Source organism: Etheostoma cragini, chromosome 9 (genome assembly GCF_013103735.1).
Source record: "Etheostoma cragini isolate CJK2018 chromosome 9, CSU_Ecrag_1.0, whole genome shotgun sequence".
NCBI classification, from domain to species: Eukaryota; Metazoa; Chordata; class Actinopteri; order Perciformes; family Percidae; genus Etheostoma; species Etheostoma cragini.
This window is the reverse complement of record NC_048415.1, coordinates 19,927,089-19,936,398: the sequence shown is the minus strand read 5'-3', so window position 1 is coordinate 19,936,398 and position 9,310 is coordinate 19,927,089. Positions and strand designations below refer to the sequence as shown.

The 9,310-nt window shown below is 40.3% G+C and overlaps 1 protein-coding gene across 5 annotated transcripts in view; it reads right to left on the bottom strand.

Moving 5' to 3' along the window:
• The window catches only part of ddr2a (discoidin domain receptor tyrosine kinase 2a), a 35,918-nt gene extending 26,839 nt beyond the window's left edge, over nt 1-9,079 (bottom strand). For all 5 annotated transcript variants that reach the window (XM_034882312.1, XM_034882315.1, XM_034882314.1 and 2 more), the window contains exon 1: nt 8,831-9,079. The gene's annotated coding sequence lies outside the window, so the exon portion shown is untranslated. The remainder of the gene's footprint in view (nt 1-8,830) is intronic.
• Between the last annotated feature and the right edge of the window lie 231 nt (nt 9,080-9,310).

Genomic DNA, 9,310 nt, shown 5'->3' with positions numbered 1-9,310 from the left:
TTACCGGAGTATTTTTTAACACAAGTATCTGTACTTCTACTTAAGTACGGAAAGTGAGTACTTTTGCCATCTCTGCTAGCATGGCTGCAGACTCTTCTTCAGTCAAGTTCTAAAATCAAACAGACTCTGATCTCATATCTGTCATGCAGCTAACCTTCATGAAAGTCTACACCACAGCACGGCTCATTCCAGGGTCACATTTCTCTAAATAAACCAAAGTCGGGTCCACTGACACTTCGAAAAGCTTTCAGAAAAAGAACAAAAAATAAACTTAGGCTGAAAGTGTATAAGATAATCAAAACATGGTCCTTTAAAGTAGAGAAGCATGTTTTACACATTTCAAAGCTCCAAAGGTGCATTTCTCTCATCAAATTTAAGTATTGCATGTTCTGTGAGAGCAGATCCAAATGCATAAAGAATACAGTAAGAAGATGAGAAGACCGGTTTGTTTCTCTGGAGGACAGAGATGAGTTTCACATCACCTTTTCTGTGCTGTACCTTCAGACAATATGTTATAAATGTCTAGGGAATAACTCATAAAGGAAAGTTAAAAAAGACATGTGTAACCATGATGTGGAATGAGGAGGCCCCTGAGGACAGCGTTTTAGAGGGCCCTCTGATTTTAAAAATATTCATACACTGTCATTACAAACCATTGATGGTGTAAAATCAGTATCCTAAGGCCTTAGACCCAGATCATATTTTTCTATTTATTTCACATTATATCACCAACAATTCTCTAATATTCAAGTATTAAATGTACAAAAATATCTCTCGGTTTTTTTGTGATTCCTGTTTTTGCCTTCCATGACCTTTTGGCACTATTTTGCCTGTTGTCTTCAGGACTTTTTTTGTAAGGATTTTATTTTGATGAATCCTGTACTCACCACTGCCTGCTGTCTCTGCATTTCGGTCTGCCATTTTCCCTGAACCCCATGACACAATTGACTGTATCTACTGTACCAGTGGGATATATGGCATGTAATTCCAAGGTAAACACAATATCTAACAGTTGCTCACTTAGATTAATATCTGTCTGTAGATGTATTCACAGATGTGTTAGGCTAAAGTACTCTGTCACAGCTCCATTCAGACTGGACAGTACTCAGACAGGTTATTATAAACATAGTCTCGCATTGCCAGCCCCTCCTCCACACAGCTGCAAAGGAGGGTCTTGGTACTCCCCACAGCATTCTGGGATGGGAGAAAAACGTGCTCTGGTTTATTGGCATACCTTTGAACATTGTGTTGTCCTCCCGGGTCAAAAAGGGACAAAAAATTGACGTTTTGTCCCTTTTTCAGACTTTCTTTTTTAGTTTTCACTAACACCACCTTACTACCACTAGTTTTAAAGTAGCTTTTGGAATTCATGGTCAATAACCCTCATTTATATAGCATTATACCTAATATTTGAGTTAAAAAAGCAGAAATTGTGAATTATTTTGACTAATAGTTTAGAGATCAGAGGAATCAAAGTGATCAATTGTAATTGCAAAAAGAGGAAGGGAATCCAATCCATTTTTTTGTGGTAAATTGGGTAAAAAGAAAACCCTATTTCAAATATAGACATTTTTTTTAAAGGGGTCAAATTTAACCCGAGGACAACAGAAGGGTTTAAAAGACACAATTGTCTTGGATGGCGCTAAATGCAAAGTGATGGACATCCAGCCTAAAATGAGGGATAGAATTTCCGGCAGCACCTGAACAATCCCGAAAGAAAACATCATCGACATCTGTATCATACAGACTGTCACCCCATTATAAACACAAGCAGAGTTCATTGTGTGAACTTGGAACAGAACTGACTAGTGACTTGAATTTCTACTTTTAGGAGAGAAAAAAAAGACTTTTCCCCCGTAAATTTCCGCTCCCTTTTGGCTAGTTCAGGAAGTGGTGAAGGACAGATACACTGCTCAGGAACCCGTGAGCCCCCCGAGCTCAAGCAGGAAACACACATAGTGTAGATACCTGTACCCTACTGTTTGAATCAGAAAAACTAAGTATATGCATCTCAGATTCACAGATGAGATTCCAAATGTGTGTTACTCAGGTCATAAACAATTATTCTTGCAACTTCACACTCATCCACCTCTTCCTAATCTTACAACCACAGGGACATTCTCCTGCATTCAGTAAGAGCTGGCTGCCATGTCCTCCGGTGGTTTTTATTTTGGTTTCTCAGGCTTTCTTGTTTGTATAAATAAATCAAATTTATTTTTGGAGGGTCGAGCCCAGCCTACAGAGTAACATTGGTGTACCACCAGGCCCAGCACCCTGGGAAAGTCTGTAAAGTCAACACACACGGTTTACCTGGATCTGCTCCCTGCTCTCTGTCTCTACACACACCCAAACAGAGCAGCGTCAACACTTAAGGCTTCACATGAGCCTCTGCAGAAGAGTGAGCAACCAGTGGAGGGTCAAGAACAACTCAACACTACCCAGGATTGCCTGAGAAGGCTAGAAGATTCCATCTCATTCATTCATAATCACAATGCTCAAACGCAAGTCATCATGTCTGTTACACTGTTTGACTTTAAATGGGAAATGTAATTGCAATACTTTCATGTAATTCAAACAAAAATGTGACAAGTTAATAAAACATCTTGTCTTCAACATATTTTGAATTCTTGCTTTTTAACAACTCATGTACTTGTACTACATGTACCAATGACTACTTGACAATTCCTTTTGGTAAAATGTGTTGGATGCTTTGATAAAAAAATTTACAGATAATTGCTTACATTTCAAATGGGACCACATATAAAAGTTAACTTCTACCTCTATCTTATGCCATGAATGTAATGCTTGGGCCTGGTGGTAAACACCCATACCATATAACCACAACATCCCCGCTTCAGTTGTAGATGGAAAAGCTTCGGGCCCTAAAATGAAAAAACAATGTATTGTCCCTGTTAAATAACCAATAAAGTCCCAAACGTGTTGTGTATATGAGCTGCTAAAGACAAGGCAGGTGTTTTTTGCAAAAAGTTAAATGATATCCCCAACTATTGTAACTCAGTTCAGATCTCCTTCCTGAACCCAGGCACCATGCCTCGGCTTCACAGCTTTAAGCTGCATATACAGTGTAAGGGTGTGTACGTGTGTTTATGGGCCCTGTTGGTGCTGGGGCCTGATTGCTACACAGTGTGCCCGTATGCTGTGATGTGTAGCGTAACCATTTACATGTGCTTTCTATTATATAGTCTTTTTTCTCCCTGATGGCTGTAACATAACATCACAGATATTTTATTTTTATGGGAATGCATAAAATCTGAAAAACATTTACCAATCAGACCCAGGTGGAGCAATGTAAACACAAAGCAGTAAAATCTCAGAATGATGCGTGCATGCAGGCCTATACACACACACACACACACACACACACACACACACGATTAAATTTCATGCAGGTGAAGAAACAATCCTCTATTGTCTGGGTAAGATGTGACACCTGTGGAGAAATGTTCCCGTCGACACACTTAATCATAGGATATCTTACACCACGTATGCACGTTAAACAAGGAAGATCTTGAGTATTACTGCATGTTAGAGTAGATAAAAACAACGATCTGCTGCGTAAGCAATGGTTTTACAGTAACATGAAACCAAAAGCTGAAAAGCAAAGGTTGTGTACTGATTCACAGGCAGAGCTGCAGGGCTTTGAATCCATCTGGTTCAGGTTTGAGGTTTGTCTTTAACACTGTAACTGCTTTCGTTGAGGTTCGACAGTCTCTGGCAGGAGCACACCTGCCTGCATACTACAGAGCTGCTGTAAGCTCCTCACTGATGGGACCAATAGGAACCTGAGGACATGAACTGTTCACACCAGTGTGCAGGTGCTCATTAAGGCTAGCAGCTAATGCCCAGTGGCCCCAATGAAAAAAAAAAAGTGAGAAACTGCGGGAGAGGCTGTAGTTTTATTTTCTTGCTAAATCTACCAAATATTTCAACAAAGACTCATAACTGTTGAATACTGTGAAATGACAAGGGTTGTGTAAGGAGTAAAATCTTTGACTGTAAATCCATTTTGATTGAATATCCAGGCCCGGAACTTTACAGCTACACTGTCAAATTGGAAAAACACCGGTCCACGCCAAGAAACTTATTTTTTTCCATTTCCCCCATTAAAGCAGAAGTCCATTCCCTGCATGCTGCTTAAATCAAGAGAACTTGAGCATTCAGCTAAGATGAGAAGTGCGTTTGCTAATTTCAACAACAAAAAATACACCTGTATTCTTAAAATATGCACATGAAGACTCAAAGAATACCAACACCCCATTATAATGTGCATTTCTTACTTTTCAAACAGAGTTAAGAGCTTTAGCTTTGTTAAGGACAGCATCCTATTCTACACTAATGTGTACTGCTCTATTCTGCAGTTCAAAACTATTTCAGCTAAATGTGTTAGTAGCATCTTACTGTTGCTGGTTGAGGTGATGTTAGTTTAAAGTATTTTAGTCGTTCCTAAATTAAGGCTCCGCCCCCCTTAAAAAGCTCACAATACCTGAGGGGTTGTGATTGTGAAAGGAAAGAAAACAGTCCTGCCACACACATTTGTGTTCCACCTTTGGACTTCTCTAATCATTTTTTTTTGTGTGTAAATAGTGTACAATCTGAACAGTCACTGAAATTAAGCTGTCAGAGAAGTTTAGCCTCTTTAGTGGAACTGCAAACAACGTACAGACATCTGCAACGTGACAATGGGCCCCAGCCTCACACTTTTCCTTTTTTTTTATTGCAAGTCATGGGCCAAAAAGGATGGGAATCCATGGTTTAATATTTTAGACATCAGCATCTCAAAATTGTATTAAAGTATTGTACGTCGTATTTCACCACTGATAAAACATAGATCCACTCCATATTCACATTCATATAAAAAAACAATATGAGAGTAGATAGTAACAGATCTATAAAAAGGCCACAGTTGCCCACACAGCCTGATACGTCAGAAGTGACAACTCATTCACTGTCATTTGTACACAGTGGCAGCCTGCGGCACGTCATGAGGTCCTTTTGATGTTGAAATATTACCGCAGATCTTCCCTGACAGCTTGTAATTAGAGACAGCGAGGTAGAGAGACAAACAAAAAGAGACTGCCACTCGTAAATAGGAGAGAAATGAAGGAACGACTGAGGCCACATGTGCAAACATAGAGGAGACTTTTTGGGCACTGAATACTGTGTTTCAATGTGTGTGTGCATCTGTCTTCTAGCTCCTCTACAATTATTTGGTTTTCGTGATTGGAGCAGCCTTCTCTGTGATCTGGATCAAAGCACCAACCTCACATTTACTTCATTAATTATTCCACAATTGAAGACATTTTTTTTTTTTTTCATGTTTGCCGTCACTAGAGCAAAATCACCATTTCATCTCTGGTTTTGGGCGCAGAACTCAAGTCAGAGACAAACAAGTAATTAAAGCTCAGAAATAGGAGGGACAAATGCAGTCTGCTTTAGGCTACGAGTAACCTAATACCCCTTAAATGGTAGGTGATGAGTGGGGTGCTGGTTTGGGCAGGGTCGAAGTTCAAGCACGTGCGGCATGAAAAGTCAACAGCGTGGTATTTAAAGTATGATGTTCCCTGAAATGCCACTATTTATACCAAATTACAGCATGCACCTCAGCTAGCGAGGGCACAGCTGGTTTTCTCTTGCCAGAGGCATTGATTTGAAAACACTTCCAATCAAACGTCTGCGTTGAGTTCCAGCTAAGCTAAGTAAGCACCGGGTGCTTTCAGTGCAGTGTTTTGAATGTGGGGTTGAAATTACAGCCTTTGCTGTGGTATGTGATCAGGGTCTGTATGTGACGATGTCAGTCAGCTTCCAAACTCTGGAGGGAAGGGTTGCTAATTGAAATGACATGTCAGAAAGATGCAGTGATAACACACTCCTAATGTGGTTCCCTTAGACTCACTCTCATTCTATCAATCCCTGTGTGTGTGTGGGTGTGTGTGTGTGTGTGTGTGTGTGTGTGTGTGTGTGTGTGTGTGTGTGTAATATCAAATTACAGCTAGATAATGGAGTGATGGCGTGGGATCAAATCCCGTTCAACGTTGTCTCCTGCTCTGTTTTCCATCAGTCTGGACAAATAAAAAACACTAAATGTGAATAAATTACCCACTCCCCTCTGACATCCACCACAGGCATTTCATATACTATATTTCCCTTTCATAAACAATAAGTCCTTTCTTTGACTTTGACAAAGAGCTTATTTACCCTGATAAAGATTGTTTCCTATTCATGCATCCAGCCAAGAGAGCACAAAACAAAAACGCCTTCAGGGAATACTCCACGCCCAATTTCTCTAATGACATTAAACATCGTCAATCTGCAGGGATCAGTGGGTTTCCAAACTTAATTTGTGTTAAAGTTTTGCAATTTCACTTGTTGTTTTCCTCAGCTTGCTTTGTCTACTTGCGCTTCCATTACTTCTTTGTTCCCCAGGATTTGGTGGGTGAAAAGAAAGCCTGACTTGGGCAAAGAGAGAACTGATAGTGGAAGAAGAGCAACAAAATGAGACAAAATAACTTACACTCCTCATTAAAATCACAATACACATCAAGGCCCTGTGCTGCCTTTAACCAACTGTGGATTTCTCTGAATATGAACATGGATATTAAACATTTCTTTGACTCTGATTTACTAATGATTGCTAGATAGAGACATCTTCCACAACGTTTTAGATGAAGAAAATACGCCGATCTGACATCATGTCATCTACAGCACATTGTGTGACTTGTCTAAAGCATATTCAAAAAAGAGTTTAAATGGTGTTTAAGCATTTTAAGGAAGTTTCTCTTTAAAAAGCTGTTAAAGACTCATTTGCAGTTCCATGTAGAGTGGACATTTGAGGCTTGATTCTTTCTCAAACTCAAAACAAAAATTAACCCCCTACCTGCCAGCTAGCGACTAATAATCATACAGTACTGTGTTTATACTTTTGTGTTAATCAATTGACAATTCAGTCCAAACAACTAAATACTTGCAAATGTTCCATTTACAAGCTACCAGAACACAAAGTCTATTCTATCTAAAGACAAAACCCATTTGTATTTGATAAAAATTATGTAAAACTGAGAAAAGGAGTAAATAATGACATTGGAGTGGCTGGAAACGACAAATTTACATCCAATTAATCTGAAACTTTTCAATTGGTTATTTTTTTTTGCAATTGACTAATCAGACAGAACATCAGATCTACTCATGTTACAGTATGAAGACACTGAGGCCAACAAAACCCTTAACATCAGCCATGTGTCCAGATACCCTGGTCACACACAATTTTAAAAACAGATGGAAACTTCAGGAGATCTGACGTAATGTAGGGCCTTTTGGAGTCGGTCTTATAGCTTTTTTTAAATTCTCCATTTCACGATTCCATCCATGATTCTGAGAAAACGGAGAAACTGTGACTGGGGGAAACCCTGCACACACACACACGCACACAGAGTCGTGTCTGGCTATCTTTGTGGGGACCAGTCATTGACATAATGCGTTCCCTAGCCCCTTACCCTAACCTTAACCATCAAACCTAAAACCAAGTCTTAGTCCTCAAAAAGCCCTTTAACGGTATGGGGACCAGCATTTTGTCCCCACAAAGCTGTCAGGTCCCCATAAGTATACTGTTTTCACAGTTTTTGGTCCCCTTAAATGTAGCTAAACCTGCCCCCCCCCCACACACACACACACACACACACACACTCACACAGCCACCTGATGCTGAGCATCAGCTTGACCTTTCTTTAACAATTCCTCCATTGATCAGATTGACCGCCTCCTGAGTTGCTCGCTGACCAAATGTCAAGGCTGTGTGCTCTTACTTAACTATTGACACAACTATTCTGTGTCGAGTTGAGTTACCAAATAACTTCAACAAGGTAGAAAAGAGGCCTCTGTGTGGAACACCTAGTGGCCACATACCACAGGAGGACCCCCTACACATACCACCTAAGTAACACCTAACACTAAACGACATACACACCATCTCCATGACACACAAAAGCAAGACGTGTAAGGCAGGGACGAAAATCAGTTTCAAAGCTGTAACTTCAGTACTCAACATAGCATCAGCTGACCACGGCAAACAATAATCAAGTCAGTTGTTTGACTTTTCCAAAATATACCCTAGACTACCCCACCACAATAAAGCAAACAAAAGCGTGTGTTAGTTTGATGCAAGACATTCAAATAAGAGTCACATCATTTTTACATTAGTTCCACTTCTTCTGTCGCCTGTAGAAAGACAAACTTGTGTCATTCCGCACAATAGACACACACGTGATGCAGTAAACATTTCGTCTCCAGACAGAATGACACATAAATTCTTAACATGTTTGTTAATTGAAATTTTTAAGGAAGGCATTGAATGTTAATGCATCTTTGGAAAAAAATATAGTATTTAAGGGTTACAGACACAAGCTTTTGCTGGAGTTTTGCATGACATTCATATTCTTTTCTTTAACCCTGATTATTATTTAAATGAAGGAATGAGCCTCAATTCCGTCCAACCACAGAAAAGTAAAACAGCAAATAAAGGCTTCAGTTTGCGGCACCTGGATCTGCAGCGGAGAACAGAGGAGTATGAATCTGGCATCGCTCTGCTCTGCTCTGCTGTCCACTCTTTTAGTCGGCCATGCAAACAGCAGCTACTTCACACAAAAGGGACATGGAGTTCAAACACGCAGCAGAGGCTCCCACTATGAAATATTCCAAGAGAACTTTAAGGTACTCACACAGGCTCAGAGAAAGGGGGTCAGAGTTTACGGTCCAATCGATGATATGAAACAGGAAAGAGTTATGCTACAAAGTGTCAAAGAAAAGAATGACTTACTTCTAAGATGTCTCAGCCTTTCAGACCATTTGTTCAGAGATGATTTTAGATTATTCCAGTGAGAGTCAAGACGGCCGGACGTTACAATCTGAGCCCTTCTCTCTCTCTTGCTCACTGGCTCACTGTCAGTCCGTCAGTTGCCTTCACCAGGGCTCTCTGGGCTGATGTAAGACACCTCTGCACATAGGAAAAAAGAGAGGGAGAGGAGAGGAGAGGAGAGACAAGAGAGAGAGAGAGAGAGAGAGAGAGAGAGAGGCGGGAGGCAGAAAAAAAATCTTTGCATTCTGTGGATTCCTGGGAGAGTGCCAAAGTCCCAGAATTCCACATGCCACACATAAGGTTTCAATTAAGGCCAAATCCAACGCTCAATCAGAAATCTTTCTTCCTCTTGAAAAGAGCCTTTCTTTTGACAGCTAGAGGCTGAAGCAAACATAACTCAAGGTAACGTTCGTACTGCTGTCCACTCTACTCATTTCTCTG